General features: G+C 40.1%; 1 protein-coding gene across 1 annotated transcript in view; it reads right to left on the bottom strand.

The window, feature by feature from the left end:
- The window catches only part of MAMLD1 (mastermind like domain containing 1), a 486,280-nt gene that overhangs the window by 406,954 nt on the left and 60,583 nt on the right, over positions 1–18,743 (bottom strand). The window contains exon 8 of the mRNA XM_074324231.1: positions 9,966–10,058. The gene's annotated coding sequence lies outside the window, so the exon portion shown is untranslated. The remainder of the gene's footprint in view (positions 1–9,965; positions 10,059–18,743) is intronic.

Raw genomic sequence — 18,743 nt, 5'->3', positions numbered from 1 at the left:
GCTAGTGATACTGAACATCTTTTAATGTACCTCTCTGCCATCTATATACCTTCTTCAGTGAAATGTCTGTTGCTGTTTTTGCTTATTTTCTAATTGGGTTGTGTTTTATTCTGTTGAGTTTTTAGACTTCTTTATTCTTTGTGGGATATGTGGTTTGCAAATATTTTCTCAGAGTTTATAGCTCGTATTTTCATCCTCTTTAAAAGGGTCTTTCACAGAACAAAAGTTTTTAACTTTGATGAGCTCTAATTTATCTTTTTTTTCCCCTTTTATAGACTGTTTTTGGTGTTAAGTTTAAGAAATATTTGCCTAGCCCTAGATCCAAAAGATTTTCTCCTATGTTTGTTTTCTGAAATATTTATAGTTTTACATTTTGCGAACTTACATGATCCATTTTGGGATAATGTATGCATAAGGTATGAGGGTGTTTTGTTTTGTTTTGTTTGCCTATGATGTTCAATTGCTCCCACATCATTTGTTTCAAAGTCTATCCTTCCTCCCCTGAGTAGCTTTTGCAACTTTGTCAAAAACCAGTTGGGCATATTTGTGTGGGTCTATTTCTTGGTTCTCTCTTGTGTTCCAATGATTCCTCTGCCAAACCACACTGTCTTTTTTTTTTTAATTTATTTTATTAAATTTATTGGGGTGACAATTGTTAGTAAAATTACATAGATTTCAGGTGTACAATTCTGTATTACATCATCTATCAATCCCATTGTGTGTTCATCACCCAGAGTCAGTTCTCCTTCCATCACCATATATTCAACCCAATGTAGCCATATAATAAATCTTGAAACCAGGTAGCCTGATTCTTTCTCCTTTCGTTTTCTTTTTCAGCTATTGTTTAGCTATTCTAGGATTTGTGACTTTTCATGTAAATTTTGAAATAGTCTTCTGATTTCGGCTCTGATAAGAGCTTGGAAGTGATCATTCCCATCCTTACAAGAAAAACTGGACAAACTGAACAAATCAATGACTTCTCTAAGACCCATCAGAGAACTGAGGTAGAAAATACATGCATGTAAAATAATCCATGTAAACACACATATCAGTATTTCTGTATCTATCTTTATACATGTATATTTATATATGTATATATAGGTATAGATATGTTTATATGTTTTCATATGGATATCTCTGACTCTAATATAAAATCACAAAGTTTATGCTAGCTTTCCTTCCTTGCTTATTTGTAGTGTCTTTCTATGACAGACTCTGTGATGTGACTTTACCATGTTTCCCTAAAAATAATATGTAGCTGGACCATCTGCTCTAATGCATCTTTTGGAGCAAAAATTAATATAAGACCCGGTCTTATTTTAATATAAGACTGGGTCTATATAACATAATACAATACAATACAATATAATATAATATCAGACTGGGTCTTATATTAATTTTTGTTCCAAAAGACACATTAGAGCTGATGGTCCAGCTACATCTTATTTTCAGGGAAACACGGTAAAAATACAGATTCCTGGAGCCCTATACAATATCAATAAGGTTGGATAAATCTATATGTTGTAAGTATACACCCAGGCAAGACTAGATACATAATTTGTCGAGCCCAGTGCAAACTGAAAATGTGAACCCTTGTTCAAAAAGCAAGAAAAAGGTATCATTAAAGGTACTAAAATATAAAGATTTTTCCTTTCTTTTACAGTCTTCCATTCAACTTGTCATGGTATATTCTATTTGCTTTTCAGTGTCATTCTAAGTGAAGAAAAAGCAAAATTTAAAACTATTAACATGTATTTTTACCATTCATCTTTATATTTTGCAATGACAGTTTTAAACAAAAATATCAGCATTTAACTCATATTCGGAATCATCAAACTTATGCAATTTGTATTTAGTGCTTCATCCCTGGAAGGTGCCTCGAGCTGGCCAGAAGAGACGAACACATGCCAGACTCAGAGTCAGGAAAGTTGGAAGGAGGAAGAGAAGTTCTCCCAAATATGGGACATGCCCAAAGGACACTCTCTAGGGCACAGGGATACTCATGGGGCAAGTGTAGGCAGACTCTTACAGGCGCCTGAGAATCCCGCATCATGATTTGTGTTGCATGTGTGTGCGTGGGCCGGACAATTGTTGGGTCCCCCCTTCTACCAGCTGCTGGACTGACATGCTGTGCCTTGTCAGAGGGCAGGGGACTTCAGCCAGGCATCATCCCCCACTTCCCATGAACCTGCCACCCCAACCAACAGCATATAGGCATCTCCCAAGGGTATCACAACCTCTCCACAAGGATGCACTAGGTACCTGGATCAGGAATGGGCAAGAGGCTCGCCCCCACGGACATGTCCACTGAACACGCCTGGTGCTAGGAACCAGGTACAAGGATGGTCATTGCCATGCCCCCCCCGAGGGGCTTCAGGGTGCAAGTATCTGATCTTGACCCTCCCCACATCTAGGCTCTCTCTGGGGATAGATGGACATGGGTGCGGGAAGGGAAGAGGGGCCCAGGGAATCAGGAATCAAGGGAGTGGCAGTTGAGAACCCATCTTGAAGCAATGCGGAGACCATGGGAGGCGGAGCAATATGTGAATAATGGAGGCTCCAATCCCCAAGTGTATGCTCTATTGTCTCATTGGACTTCCTTTACAAAACACACGTTCAAAGATAAAATTATTCAGATTTTCAAAGGCAACCACCGGGCATTAAAGCCCTGGCATGGGGCCCACTTCTGAGCATGGCACCCTGTGTCACTGCACTGGTCACATGCCTATGAAGCTGTCCTTGGACAAGTTACTTAACATCTTTATCCTCTAGATTCACTCTCTAGCCGGCTTTCCTCCCCAGGAAACTGGCTGGTATGGATTATATCAACAGGCTTCAGCAGCCTCTGGCTTCTGGTAGAGTTCGGCTAGAAATGACGCCTGGCCAGTGGTCAAAGACTGGGAAAAGAGTGTAGCTTCCTCCTAGCTTCCTCCCTGTGGAATCACCCTCTGGGGAGTTAGCTATGTCCCTGACCAAAGTCCACAGTTCATCTCCAAGCTACCTGCTCTAGAGGTCTCTTTTTCTAGATGTTCTGTCTTGAGACTCTCCTTTCTTTCACCCCTTTGGGTTTGGGTGGTGGTGGTGGTGGTAGTGGGGTAAGAACCTCACTATACTAGCCCCAGTGTATTTCATTAGCCCTTGTAGTTTCCCTATACCCTGCCTATACCTTGTAAATAGTCTTTTTACTAAACACTCCTTAAACTATCCTAATTTGAGTATGCCATGTATTTCCTGTTAGGACCCTAACTAATACAGAGCCTTACTACTCTCAACTTTAAAATAGAAATAGCAACATGTATATCACAGGGTTATTGTCAGAATTTACATGAGACAAGTTATATGAAAGCATCCAGCAGTGTCTAGCACAACATAGATGCTGAATTAGTTCCCTTCTCACTTTCCTTTCTTCGAAAGCTATTTTAGTTTTTGGGTTTGAGTCCTGGCATTGCCACTTATGAGCTAAATAGTTTTGAACAAGTTGTTTCACTACTCTGAACCTTAGTTTCCACATTTGTGAAATGGAGTTCATTTAACAAATTCATCCTACCAATATTAACTAAGCTTCTACTATGCACTTGGAACTGTCCTGAGTAGTGAGTAAAGACTACCTGTCTCATCTACTTCACAGAGTAATTGTAAAGATCAAAACAGCAATGAGTCCTTAAATACCACAAACTACTAAAACTCACCCAAGATGAAATAGATAAACAGAACAGTTATATAATCATTCAAGAAATTGAATTTGTAGTTGAAACCTTCTGAAAAAAATCTTCAGGCCCAGATGATTTCACTAACAAATTCCACACAACATTTAAAGAAGAAATAATACCAGTTCTACACAATATCTTCCAAAAAAATAGACAAAGAGGAAATGCTTCCCAGAATATTTAATGAGGCAACCTAATACTGATACCAAAATCAGACAAAAACTGTTCCAAAAAAGCAAACTACAGACTAATATCCTTCATGAATATAGACATGAAATCCTTAACAAATATTATCATATGAAATCCATCAATATATAAAGAAATAAACTGGATTTATCATGGGATTACAAGTTTGGTTCAATAATAGAAAAACCAATCAACATAATCCACCAAATTAACAATCTAAAGAATAAAAACTACATGATTATATCAATTAATGCAGAAAAGGCATTTAAGAAAAGTCAACATATATTAATGATAAAAATTCTCAGCAAATTCAAGGAAACTTCCCCAACCTGATAAAGAGCATCTTCAAAAAACCTATAGATACCATCATACTTAATGGGAAAAGACTAAATTCTCTTTCTAAGACCAAGAGCAATACAAAGCGTTCTCTCTTACCACCAATTCAACATCATACTGGAGGTCTTAGCCAATGCAACGAGGCAAGAAAAGTACATAAAAGGCATAAATATTGGAAAGAAACAAATAAAACTCTATTTGCCAGCAACTTAACTGTCTACACAGAAAATCCCAAGGAATTTACCAAAAGAAATCTTCCTAGAAATAATAAATTAATTTATTAAGGTAGTAAGTTACAAGTTCAACATGCAAAAATCAATAATATTTCTATGTATTCCCAATGTAACATTAGAAACCAAAATTTGAAAAAAAAAACCATACGATTTACAATAGCTCAAACAAAAGGAAATACTTAGGTATAAATCTAATGAAATATGTACAGACTCTGCATATGAAAATCATAAATCACTGATGAAAGATTTTTAAAAATATTTAAATATAGAGAGACATACTGTCCATGGATTAAAAAAAACAGTAAAAATGTCAATTCTTCCCAAACTTATCTAAAGATTTAATGCAATTCCAATTAACATATATTTTCAGATAAAAATTTATTTGAAAAGCAAAGGAACTAAAAGCTGAAACAATTTTGAAAAAGAATAAATTGGAGGGATAACACTATTTGATGTTAAGACTTACTGTAAATCTACACTAATCAACACAGTGTGGTATTGACAAAGGAAAGGAGCCATAGAACAGTGAAACAGAACAGAGAGTCTAGAAATAGAATCATAAATATGGCCAATTGATTGCTGACAAAAGTGCAAAGCAATTCAGTAAAGATCGCATTTTCAACATATGGTGCTAAAACAATTTTACACCCATAGGCAAAACATGTAACCTTGACCTAAAGCTCATACCTTATATAAAAATTAAATCAAGGTATATAATTGATCCAAATGTAAAACATAAACCTGTAAAATTTTTAGGAAAAACAAACAAACATTGGAGAATATCTTCATGACCTTGGGTTAGGTAGAGATCTTAGATATTATACCAAAAGCATGATCTATAAAAAAGAAGTTGATAAATTGGACTTAATCAAAATTTAAAAGTTTTGCTCTGTGGAAGACACTGTTAAGAGAATGAGAAATCAAGCTATAGACTGGGAGAATTTTCAAACCACATCTCTGACACAGGACTTGTATGTAATATATAAACACCTCTCAAAAGTCAGCCCTTTATCCCCCTAACCATAAGACTGATTCAACCTGCCTTTACTTAGCATGTGCTCAGGGCCAGACCTAGAGCTGGATACTTTCACATCCAATGTCTCACTGAATCCTTATACAAACCCTTAGAGATACGTAGCAATTATTATCCCTATTTTAGGATGAGAAAGCTGAGGCATCAGTGGTAAAAAGAGAGCAGATATTACAATAAGTCAATGGGAAATTGGATAGGAAGGCACTTCAATCTTAATCCAAGATTACATCATTTTGATTTCTCAGTATGAGGCCATGTTATGATTCATGGACTTAGTAAGAGGGTTTTTAGAAAAAAAGAAAAGCTTTCACTGGAATAAGTAGCACTCTAGGTAGAGGAAACCTGGTGATCTGAATTGAGCCCAAATTAAGCATATTTGCCTGAGTTGTTGGTTTCCATGCCTGCAAGATACAGCAGGAGAGACATCAGGTGATTAAAGGAGAGACTTCCGGGCTGACTAGGGGCCTCCATATTCCCGCGTATGGATGGAGGAGCTCATGGAGTCTCTGTCTGCAGGAGAAGGGATATTCTCAAGAGTTTTTTTTCCCCCCAGATTAAGAGATAGGAGAAAACGGGGAAAGTAAAACAGAGAAGTGGAAGAAAAGATATCCAAAAGGCCATTTCTTTTGCCTTAGCACATTCAGTTCAACACGTTATCAGGTCTTCCCTCTGGCTTCCTTTCTAATTTTACTCTTTAAGTAGTTTAAGTAGCTAGCTTCATTCCTTTCATTAAGACACTATCATTAGTGTAAATCATGGGGTCAAAAAAGCCCAGGTGCACTTTGGGAAAATCCAACTTAACCAGGTTTTTTCTTCCTCAGTCTCATAATATGAACAGTGATGTGGTTATGGACCTTTTAAACATCTATCAAAACTGGTGTTGATGAATGGAAATATTTTAAATAGACTTTATGGCTTAAATAATCCAACATCAGACATCATTCTAGTAACCAGAGGCCAAGACAAAATGAGCTACACAAATGGAAAGGAGGCCCCTGTGTTAGGGAGAATTTGAACCACATTCAGTGCTAAGGTTTTCCATTTGACAGGAGTAGATTTCACACAGTCCATTCAAAACAGGCTCTTTGCAATTCATTGGGGGCTTTAAGAAAGGTGGAAAACTTTAAACAGGCACACTTCATTCTAAAAACCCTTTGTTGGACACCTGTACACATACAAAGACGACAATCAATAGCAAGAATAAAGGTTTTATCTCATTTCCACCATACATTTTCCTTAATATGCCTCCATCAGCAGTGTTCTACCTCTGGAATTCTAAGCTCAACTTGTATCTAAGCACTGTCAAATGAAAAGGGGATAATAAAATTACTAGTGTGTTGCAAGGTGATTAAATTTACATAATGACTCTGGATTTGATTAAATGCCAGATCCTCCCTCCAAAAAAATTACCTGTAGAGGTATTAAATCTTACAGCCACACACACTTCACTGCGTTTATGCTTTATCCACAAAAGCTCTAGTTTATCTTAGCAGAGATTACTGCCATCCCTCCATAGGAACACAGCATGCAGGTAATGCCTGGAGCTTATTCAGGAGAGTGGCAGGGGCTCATGTAGCTGATTTGCAGAATAAATATCAGAAAAATGTGAGAGAGACAGTCATTGTATTCATGTAGAGAAAAGAGCGTACCACAAGGCTTGTCCACGCTACCAAAAATGGAATGACTTCTTTAAATGCCATCCAAAGACTTTGTCCAGAAACCCAAGGCTTCCCTCCCACTAAGAAACTCTGACTTGCTCACCGTGGGCTTGCCCTTGAGGGGCACACGGGTGAGGAGTGAGGCCATGATATGCCAGATTTGGAGTCTATTCCTGTCAAGTTGATAGGCAACTTATGCATGTTCTCTCATCCTAAATATTATCCCAGACCATGATTGTATAGTGGAGGATTTTCTCATTGCTCTGTTGCTGCATGGCCCTAGATGGCAGTCTTTGAAATAAAAACATTCACAAAAACATTCACAAAAACAAGTCAAAAACCTATGCATTACAGTTATGACAGGGACTGAAGCAAAATGCACCATGCTACAGCTTCCAGAACACCTGTCATACCTATTGAAAAAGATTACCCAACACAATTGCTCTTAAACATCATTTGCCTCTAGACCAAGCCATGGGAAAGAGGCTGGTCCCAGCTCAGAAAGATGTCCTAGCACTTTTCAATGGAACATTAAGAAAAGGGGGACAGTAGCATCAGCATGTTGTTCTTCCCTGGGCCCAAACTGTTCGGTCACTGAAAATCAATTACTTCTCTACAATGACTGATGTCAACTAGTCATTCCACACATTTCTAGCTGCAGTAGCAGGCAGAGTCTTGGCTGGGCAACAATAGAAATCGAAACGTGATTAAATTCTTGATGTTATTTAATGGTCTATGCACCCATCCCTTTCCAGGCATCCTACAGTTTGCTAGCAAATGTGCGGCAATCCCTCCCCAGTCATTCACCAATTTTAGAGGTAGCTATGGTGCACCTACAGCCTACCTACCGCACTCCCACAGTGCATTCAGGGAACATACGACTCAGGTCTCAGGTTAGTGCATTATGATTAAGCTGTAAATAGTTAACCACCATTGTGGCAGGCAGGTTGCCTGGAAACCTGAAACTACTTTAGCATATGTCCAACCAACAGTACTTACAAAATAACCTTTTAAAAGTGTCATTATTGGGCTATTTTCTAAGTGTAAGACAATTTGAATATAAAAAGACTAAATTTCACCAAGTAAGGATTATAAACTAGTGGATTAACATTTTTAGGCATCTGTTAGGGCCCTTAAAAATATGTATAAGTGCAATAAATAGTTTGAAAGGACACAGGATGTCTTTTAGTATTTCAAAAAAAAATGTTATTATTTGTTAATTTTTATAATAGTAATTTGGGAAGGCTAAAACTGAAATTTGTTTCCTTGCAAAATGTTTTTCTTTATCACACTGGTTTATTATGGAAGAGTTGCTGTGAGTCATGAAACTGCCTTGTTCCATTTTTCTTTAAAAGAAATCCCCAGGGAACTCAGGGAATTAAACTCATAAATTTAATTTCAATATCTGGTAAGCTGTGAGGACAATTATTAAGGCAGTCATTTATGAGTACCTAGGGGAAACCTGAGTGATAAACAGTAGTTAATATGGATTCTTCAAACACAAATCATGCCAAATGAAGCTAATTCCTGTTCATGATAGGATGACAAGCTGAATGGTAAAAGAGGATGGCGCAAAGTTAACATATCTTGGAGAAAGAAGCATCTGATATAATTTAATCTGTCATTCTTATAGGACTACTGGAGAAAGACAACAAATAGAGCTAGTAAAAGAGACACCTGATGGAACAGCTGGAACTGGTTTGGTACAAGCTCAAAGTGAGTGGAAGTGAAGCCAGAGTAGGATAAATTTCAAATGCAATACCGCTCAGATCATGAAATAACTACTCCTGGGTTATAGCAGCATGGATTGTGATCTTAGTCAAGATAATCAAAGTACATGTAATTATATACACGAGTGGGGAGGGAAATAAATTAAATGCATTATTGATATATTGGAACCATTTAAATCAATCCCATGTTGTGTGTTTTTTAAAGTCAAGTATTTGTCTTATGGAGAATCTTCATCAAATGAATCCGAATGCAATAGAAGGCATTTTCTATACAAAGAGTCCACTTGCAAACACCCAGAGGTTGTGATGATAGGGGAGATTCCTCTATGATTTAGGGTTGCGGGTGCTAATCTAAGACTTTTTCAATCTACAGAGCAAGTCCAAACCCTTAGCCTAGTGTCGCGGTTCTTCATAAACTGGGTCAGACTCAGCTCTCCAGATGTATGTGTTTCATACTGCTGTCCACCCTACCAGACCAATCGCCCTTCCCTGAGCTTTCTCACCTCTACAGTGTGTGGCCCCTCAGCCTACACTATCTTTCACCTCAATGTCTTCCTGTAAATAATCTCATCAATTCTTTAAGACCAAGCTCAAAAGCTTCTTTTTCAAACATAATCTTTCCAGATTCCCTAATTAAATTTAATTTTTCACTCCTCCAATACTCCCATAACACCATGTTTAAACTTCTATATTTACCTTGATTATTGTCTTCCTTGTATGAGAATTAACAGTGTACATGTTGATTTCCCTGTTGTTAGACTGTGAACTCCTGGAGGGTGAGAGCCACGTCTTACTCATTCTTTATCTTTTTCACAGCAGGCATTCAACAGATATTTGTTGAATTCAATTAGACTGGAACAGGAAGAAACACACCACCTAGACATTTATTATTGAGAATGTCCACAATTCCAGGGCAATTACTATTGGTGTGGCCTTTCCCTTTCCAGACTTTCAGGTTTATTTTCCAGTCTTGGGAATAAAACAAAACAGAATAAAACTAAACACCCGAAAATAAGTAATAAATAAACATTCCTCCAACCATTCCCTTTCTACCAGATGGTGAAGAAATAAAATGCATTTACCTGACATGGGGAATGACCTTTCTTTTGGACTCCAAGGGACTCAGAAATGCCCAGTTCAGCAACCGGCCATGACCACATCCACATTCTGAATCCCTAGAACATGATGACAAGGCAGCTGGAAAATCAGGGATGGAGATCACCAAAAGCAGGAGACCGGGATGGAAATCATCTTCTATTACCATGTACCTTCTCTTAGTCACCTCATTGAGATAAATCGGAATTCAAGGAGGAACAACCCAGGGTGGGCAGAATTGATAGGGAAACTGGAGAACTCTGGTCTGGCAAATAAAAGACCATTTCCCTTATGTATATTGGTGTTTGGGGTCAATGTAGGGGTCGCAAGCCTGTATCTCTGAAGTAGAGCAAGAAGAGAGGACAGCAAAACTGTGCAGTAGCTGCTGATTCTGCCTGAGGTCTTAGAACTGTATTTCACAAGGAATGTGGGGCTTCACGATGTGGGCACCTTTTTGTAGCTCGAATTATAAGCAGGAAGTACTTCTTCCCACCCAGGATCCCTCCCATGGTTTCGCTTGTAAGAAAATGCCATTCTGGCACGAGAAAACTGTCACTGGGACCCTCTTGCAGAGCCTGTCACGCAGCACTTACTCAGGGAGCGGCTGTTGGGGCTTGTCTTTAGGGAATCACAGCCTCGCAGGAAGGCTAGGACTGCTCTGCATGATTGGCTGGCTAGCAAACACTTGCTGACTTAAGGGAGACAGTACTCGTGCTGCTTAAAAGCAGTTTCAAGGGTCAGATAAACCTGGGTTCACATTCCAGCTCTTCCAGCTACTACCGTGTTTTCCTGAAAATAAGACCTTGCCAGACCATCAGCTCTAATGTGTCTTTTGGAGCAAAAATTAATATAAGACCTGGTATTATATTATATTATACCCGGTATTATATTATATAAGACCTGGTATATATTATATTATATTATATTATATTATTCCCAGTATTATATATTATTATATGATATGATATGATATGATATGATATGATATGATATGATATGATATCTGGTCTTATAATATAGTAAAATAAGACCTGGTCTTATGTGAGACCAGGTCTTATATTAATTTTTGCTCCAAAAGACGCATTAGAGCTGATGGCCCGGCTAGGTCTTATTTTTGGGAAAACACGGTAGCTGTGTGACCTTGGACAATGTCCTTAACCTTTATGTGCCTCATCTGTCATTTGGGGATAATTATTGTGCCTCCCTCATGAGTTTGTTGTGAGGATTACAACATCTAACGTATAGTAAAGGCTCAAGTAAGAGTGAGCTAGAATTAGCAGCTCTTTGAGAGAAGAGTCGCATTGCACATGGACAAATGAAAACTAGTGAGGATGCAACATGTCCAAATAAGCAAGAGCTTTACAGTCAACGAGGCCAGACCAGAAAACACAGGCTGACACTATAGGAGAAAGCTCTTAGGAAAAGGAGAAAAGAAACTGTCCTCAAGTATTGGGACAAGCTCCGGAGACTGTTTGAGGAGCCACCTTGAGAGTGGTCCAGGGCCAGAGTAGACACATGGTGTGTGGGGAAGGAAACCGATCAAGCTAATTTTGATATCCCCGAAGCATTTGCAAACCCTTGGAATCCTTCAATTATCAGAATGCGTACGTGAGTAATATTCCCAATATAAAGACAAAATAAAAAACCTGAGGACAATGAATGAAAACTGAATCCATGCATTCAAAATTTAGTGCCCTCTATGGAAAACTCATCAAAACGTCCAGCTTTCTTAAAGTTACACTTCACCCAGCAGCCTTAAAGGGAGTCAGCAGGACTGCATGTGCTGACATGGAAAGCATACCAAGATATACATGGAAGTAAATGGACAAAACTGTTTTCAGCATGCTCTGATGGGTGTTTCCTGAAAAAGCATATATGTGTATATATGTACCTATGTGCATGTATGCGAGTATGCGTGAATGGGCCTACACACTTTTATATGCATAGTAAAGTTCTGGAAGGACACACAAGAGATGGTTACTGATTATTATACCTAAGGAGTGAGACTAGGGGCTTGAAGGGGCTCTTATTTTCATTTCATATCCTTTTGTACTGTTTGTATTTTTACCATGAATATATATTCCTTTTATAATTTAAAAAGGAACAACGCCTGAAAACAGTAACTCTAAAAACTCAGACTATTTCACAGTGCTTTGCATGAAGTAGGACTCAGTAAATGCTTCAATGAATGGATAAAAGTTATTCAATCACCCCACCAGCTGGTATATGAGAAAGGAGAAAAAGATATCGAGAGAAAAGAAATAAAGGGGAGAACACAGAGATCACAGAAGCAACCTGCAGGAGGTTTTCACTACCTCAAAAAGAGAAAAACTAGAAGGAAAGCTACCCAAAGAAAGAGCTCACGAGCACCTTCCCCACTCCAATAGTGCAGCCGGCCAAAATTCCAATGTGCTTTGCAAACCTGTCTGCAGATCTATGAGAGGGTGTAAGCAGAAGCATCTTCAAGGAGCTGATCAAAGCTGTGCTGTGCTCCCAATAGGGAAGGGGCAGAGCAGAGGCTAATGTTCTCCTTTGGGCCGTGAAACATGCTTTGCCATGAGAATGCATCTCAGTGAGAAGCCCAGGGACTCCATGGAAAGTGCAGTAAAACATCCCATATTGGTAATAATGTATGCCATTGGTGAAACATTGCTTTCACAAATACGATAGTTTATTATGAATAGCTTTCCAGAAAGAACAGTAGAAATTAAAGGTATAAAACCCTACTAGGTCATCCACTCTCTCTTAGAAGGCCGAACACAGACTATATTCCACCATATAAATCCTAACACTTTCAATGATGTATAAGGGGGATTTACACTAATAAATCCTAAATGGGAAACACAGGAACAAAGCAGCAATACTGAATTCAAAGGAAAGAGAGTCACCTTTACTAATTCATCTTGAAGCATTCCAAAGTGATCATGAATTGCCAGCATGTTTTTTAAATTTATATTTTTAGAAAGAATTACAACTTCATTGAAAGTTTAATGGATAAAGCTATCAAAAGTCAAGTTAAAACAAATGAACACATATGCCATTTTCATTGATCAATTCAATTTTGTATGCTCATGGGAGAGAACCAAATTCCTGAGCAAATATGGGAAGAAATAGGGAGATCTGGTCCTGTAGCAATCCAAGTGTGCCTTGATTTTAACAAGGGCAAACACTCTTTGGCCAAGGTGATCAGGTGACTATCTTGCTATTAGAGAACTCCACAGGACAGCTTCTTTGCTCTTCAATGAGACCCCCTTATGCTGATCATCTTGAATTTTGTTATTTAGCAGTGAGGGCCCTTACAAATAGGTTTCCTATTTTATTTCACTTTGATTTTCAGACTCTCTCCTCTTTTCCTTCCTTTCTACCCAGCTGTGAAAAATAGGGTGCTTCCTAACTTTGGATAATTACTCACTGAATGGCCCATAGCAAAAGCACAATGGGAATCCAGACTTCTCTTTATCAAACGAACTTTCTCTTTCCTTCCCCTTTTCTTCTCTTCCTTAGTTATTATCTAGAGATCTGAATGCCAGGTCTGGGTTCACCTAACTTGCTGTAAGTGGCTCTTCCTCTCCTGGGCTCACTCTCCCCATCTGTACAATGAGGAGCTGGACCAAATGACTGATAACTTAATTTTCAGTGGCACTCTATTACGTCTGAGTGAGAGGACCCACAGAAATCCTTCTTGACCCCATTATCAACCTGACAGAGCTGGAGGCCCTTTCTAGTCAGATCCCCACCCCCTGGGGGAGGATGCTCAGGCTTCAGTGCTCTCAGCAGCATAGTAAAGCTTCTCTGACATGAAGTAAGAGCATTCCACTCAGGTTTTGGGTCGATCTCTCAGGAATCTGAGTAGATAGAGGTTTTGCCAACCAATCTCTATGGCACAACAGCTACTCACTTAGTAGACAGAGTAGAGCTTCAATTACTACTTTGCAATCAAGTGACAACTTCAGTAAAAGGACTCATAAGGAGAACTCATTGAGGCTCTCCATGATCCTGCAATTGTCTCTGCTCTACACTGCACTGCCATCTTCATGGTGTCTGTTTCAGTTAGGGTTCTCCACAGAAACAGAACCAACAGGGTAGATAAATATAGATATAGATGCATATATACATATCACATAATATATGTGAGGTCTGACAATTAAGTTTGCGAACTTGTTACAACGATGTTTCTCACCTTTTTGATATCAGAGGGATTGTTCATTATGAATTTGTACCAACTGGACAAACAGTGAACCAAGTTTTCTATTTGGAAGTGCTGAAAAGGCTGCGTGAAAAAGTGAGACGACCTGAACTTTTCGCCAACAATTCATGGCCCTTGCATCACGACAATGCACCAGCTCACACGGCACTGTCTGTGAGGGAGTTTTTAGCCAGTAAACAAATCACTGGATTGGAACACCCTCCCTACTCACTTGATCTGCCCCCCAATGACTTCTTTCTTTACCCGAGAATAAAGGAAAAATGGAAAGGAAGAGATTTGGATGACATTCAGGACATCAAGGGTAATATGATGACAGCTCTGATGGCCATTCCAGAAAAAGAGTTCCAAAATTGCTTTGAAGGGTGAACTAGGCGCTGGCTTCGGTGCACAGCTTCCCAAAGGGAGTACTTCGAAGGTGACCATAGTGATATTCAGCAATGAGATACGTAGCACTTTTTCTAGGATGAGTTCGTGAACTTAATTGTCAGGTCTCGTGTGTGTGTGTGTGTGTGTGTGTGTGTGTACACACATATACATGTATGTATCTATATATATAGATGTAGATATATAGATATATAGAGATTTCTTTTAAGGAATCGATTCACATAATTACAGGGGCTGACAAGTCTGAAATTTGTAGCTCAGGCCAACAGGCTAGAAATTCAGGTAAGAATTGATGTTGCAGTCTTGAGTCCAAAATCTGCAGGGTAGGCCCAGCAGGCTGGAACTCAGGAAGGCTTTCTATGTTACAGTTCTGAGGTTGAATTCTATCTTCTTTAGGAAACCTCCATCTTTGCTCTTAAGGCCATCAACTGATTGGGTGAGGCCCACCCACATGATGGAGGGCAATTTGCTTTACTCAAAGTCGACTGATTCAAATGTTAACCACATCTTAAAAAATTCCTGCACAGCGACATCTAGACTAGTGTTTGACCAAACAACTGGGCACCACGGCCCGGCCAAATAGCACATAAAATTAATCATCACAGTGTTCAAACATGGCTGCTTAGGCTGCTCACCTCGGCCACTTACTATTCTCCTTTGAATTGGGTTTTACTTGGGCTGATACTGGACTTGTACCCTTTTCCTGGTCCCTAAATCCTGCCAGATCTCAAGAGACTAGGCCCTCACACTTGGTTTGCTCTTCTACCCTATTAACTGCTTCCAAAATAGTTTCAGTGTAAGTTGCTAGACCAGCAACGGAAGGCACCAAACAAAAAGAAGTCAGCCGCCCCTGTACTCTAGCTCATGAAATTCCTCTCCACTCAGGAAATTCCTCTCCTTCCAGCTTCCCCATGCATGGGCTTTGCTGGCTCCCCAAAGCACTTGGTTTTGTGGACTGTGTCCCTGGTCTCATCTGGCTCCATAGTAGGCCGTTTGACTTATTTCTGACCTACTATTCCCTTAAGACACTGGTACCAATCTTTGCTGTCCAACAACTGGGCAAGAGGCCCTATGTCTATGGCCCCGACCCATCTGGATAATCTGGATGCTGTGTTCTAGTTCTTAAAACACTTTCACATCCACTACCCACTAACTGGTATTCTTGACACCACCCTGAGACTTATAAAAGAGCAAAGATATTATCTCTACAAAGCCTCATTTCGCAGATGAGGAAATTGAGGTTCAGAAAAAGTAAGTCCTCGGCACAAGGGCATGTAGCCAGCCAGGACACGTGCCCCTGCTATGGGCGCCACACTCTGGGTTACTCCATTAAACTAGAAGCACCTTTGCAAGGAGTTCAGTATTACTAGGCTGCCAACTAATAGCAATAACAATCTTACCTTAGTTCACATGCAACTTTGCTTCCAAAAAGGTCACAAAGGCATTTTTCACCTAATTATCTCTTGCTGGTTCAAAAATTCCTAACAGCGTTCCTCCTCTCTACCTTAGGTTACAGACAGATACAGAAATTCTCCCTCACTGTCCATCTCAGAATTTTAACTTGAATTTAGCTTACAAAGTCATTTGCTGCACAGGCTGTTTGTTAACAGGCACATAGGGGGTAAGTCTGGACACAGTAGCTTCCATCCTGAGAGATGGGCCCAGGTAGGACAACCTGGCCCAAGGAATGTCCATAAAGACTTTGTAGACAGTAACTGGAAACTGGCTGGGGTTGGGATAGACCAGCCTGGGGAGATCCAGAAGCCAGAGACCAGTCCGGCCCTGGAAGCCTTTGAGGGTAGGGTCTCCAATGAGATGTGAAAAGCAGAGGCGAACAGCCAGTGCCAGGACAGTCCAGAAGTGAGGAACAGGGCCATGTGCCCAGAAAGCAGAAGGAGCATTCCTTAAGAGCGTCTGGGATAAACAGTAGGCAGCGGTCCAGGCAAGGCAGGCAGCAGCTTCAGTGAGCAACGGCAGTAAGCAACATGGGGCTGTGCTGGCTGGGCTATGCGGTGTCATCGAGTCTCAGACACGACCATGGACAGAGATGTCTTCATACAGGCTGATGGGAAAACCAGAGATGTCTGGCAGTGGCCAAGCTCAGACCTAAAGAAGACTGTACAAAGCAACACATTTCCAGTCTTCAAAGGAAAAGGACACCAAGTACGCAGCTAATTAGGGCAGGGCCCCAGGCTGCCTGGTAAAACAGACTGGGTAACAGACAATGAATGAGCTCCTGCATGCGGAACAGAAGGCCAGGATTGGTCACGGGAAGGCACCAAGAATCTATTCATCAGGACTGAGGCGCAGAGCCTGAGCAGAACTTACAGCTTCACGGCCTCAAGGACCCTGGACTGTTTATCTCCCTTGACTATGGACAGGCTGGAGCTCAGAGCCCTGCTGAATGGGGTAGGGTGGACTGGGGTGATGGCCTGTATCTGGAGGCCACACAGGCCCAGCTGTAAGGAAAGGAGGACTGAAGGAGCATGTAGTCAATAGTCAGTCTCCTTATCGGGCTTGTGGAGTAGAGAGAGCACTTCCCCAACCAGAAGAAAACCTGTAAGGAGAGCCCAGTTGCAACTATCAGTACCTCTCTGACCCAGGGATCTTGGGATGTGAATCTCTCTTTCTCATTCTGCAGGGTGTCAGTAAGAACCTTCCAAAGGAGAGAGAATCATAACCCTAAATATCTCAGAATCCTAGAATGGGACAGCTGGAAGAGTTGAGCCCCAAGCACTGAAAAAATGGGGAACCTCAGACCTAGAGTCCCTTTAGGGACCTGTCTAAGATCACATGATTTAACAGTAGAGGCTGGCACTTAGGTTTCCTGTCTTTCAGCCTGAGGTTCTTTCCATCGAACCCCAAAGATGAATATTCCAACATCCACACAAATCGGAAGACAGCTTATGATAGCCCAATTTCCATTCATGCCTTGGACAATCAAGCCGACTTATCTGACTTGATTTCAAAACACACACATATGGATGTAGACCAAGGGTGTAGGGAGACTTCAGCAGCCATCATATATAATAAACTAACGTTCCTTCCAAAGCCTGACTTACTTTGTCATTTGAAAAATAAAGGAAATATCTACAATATGCATCCCACCACAAAGTGGGCTATATTTAGTACATTTCAGTAGCATGTTAATCTCAAAATTTCAATATTTCCCCGTTGCTATAGTTATGGCATCTGGTTAAATCAGAGTTCAGCAGCTGTGGGCAATGCTAACACTGATCCCAGCCAACTTTGTGCTTTGTTTCTAATGCAGGATGGGAGCAAAATGGGAACAAAACAGTCACTTTCTCTCCCACGCCCTCCCAGGACCAAAGCCCCTGAGCTAGTCTGGGTTAGACCCCATACTGACTTTCCAACTAGCACCATACAACTGGAGCTGTGAGTCCCCAAGGTATTGATTTCGCCACACAAGCATCTCCAGGTCTAGAACTGGGAGTTATGTGTTCAGGAAGTGCCAATATGCTGAAGCTGCAATCTGCTCAACCAGAAAATGTGGATGCCTGGTACAGCTGAATGCTTGAGTGTCAATTGCTTTGATATATACCATTGAGGATTCCTGGGCAAGACAAAATGAGGGCTTTCAAATGGATTCATCACCTCAGGTTACACAGCTTTCCATTTTTGAATTTTCATTTTGAACTCCTATTATTTGAGGGCTTCTTTTGTTTGCTTTTCAAGAGAAGTTGTCTTAGGCAGGTTTCTCCGGTCCACATACTGGCCCATTAATGGGCCCTAACCTCTCTACACAGCCCCCTATTTCCTTGACTCTGAATAGTGGTTTGGTGTCCAAATGTTATTCTGAACATTTACGGGCCATCATAAATATACATGACAGAGTATTTCCAAAGCTGTGACAATAAAATCAATATTGTATAAATTATGGCACGGGTTTGTAATGGCAGGCTATCTTGTAGGACTGAAAATAGACCTAGGCCCATTTTTTAAATGGCATTTAGCAGGTTTTCTATACTCTTTTCTCTCAAATGTTAATTTGCTCTTCAGATTTGGTACGTTTTATGGGTACACGTTTTCTGGGAAATACGGTCTATAACTGAGTTTAAATGGGCTTAAAAAAAATCACTCATACACCCCTACTGAGGTTGTTCCATTGATGTTTAAACAAATTGGTAATGGATACTTCCTTGTAAATAACTTC

Source organism: Rhinolophus sinicus, chromosome X, assembly GCF_036562045.2.
Source record: "Rhinolophus sinicus isolate RSC01 chromosome X, ASM3656204v1, whole genome shotgun sequence".
NCBI lineage: Eukaryota > Metazoa > Chordata > Mammalia > Chiroptera > Rhinolophidae > Rhinolophus > Rhinolophus sinicus.
Note: the sequence above shows the minus strand (reverse complement) of the source record. Positions and strands in the feature narration are given on the sequence as shown.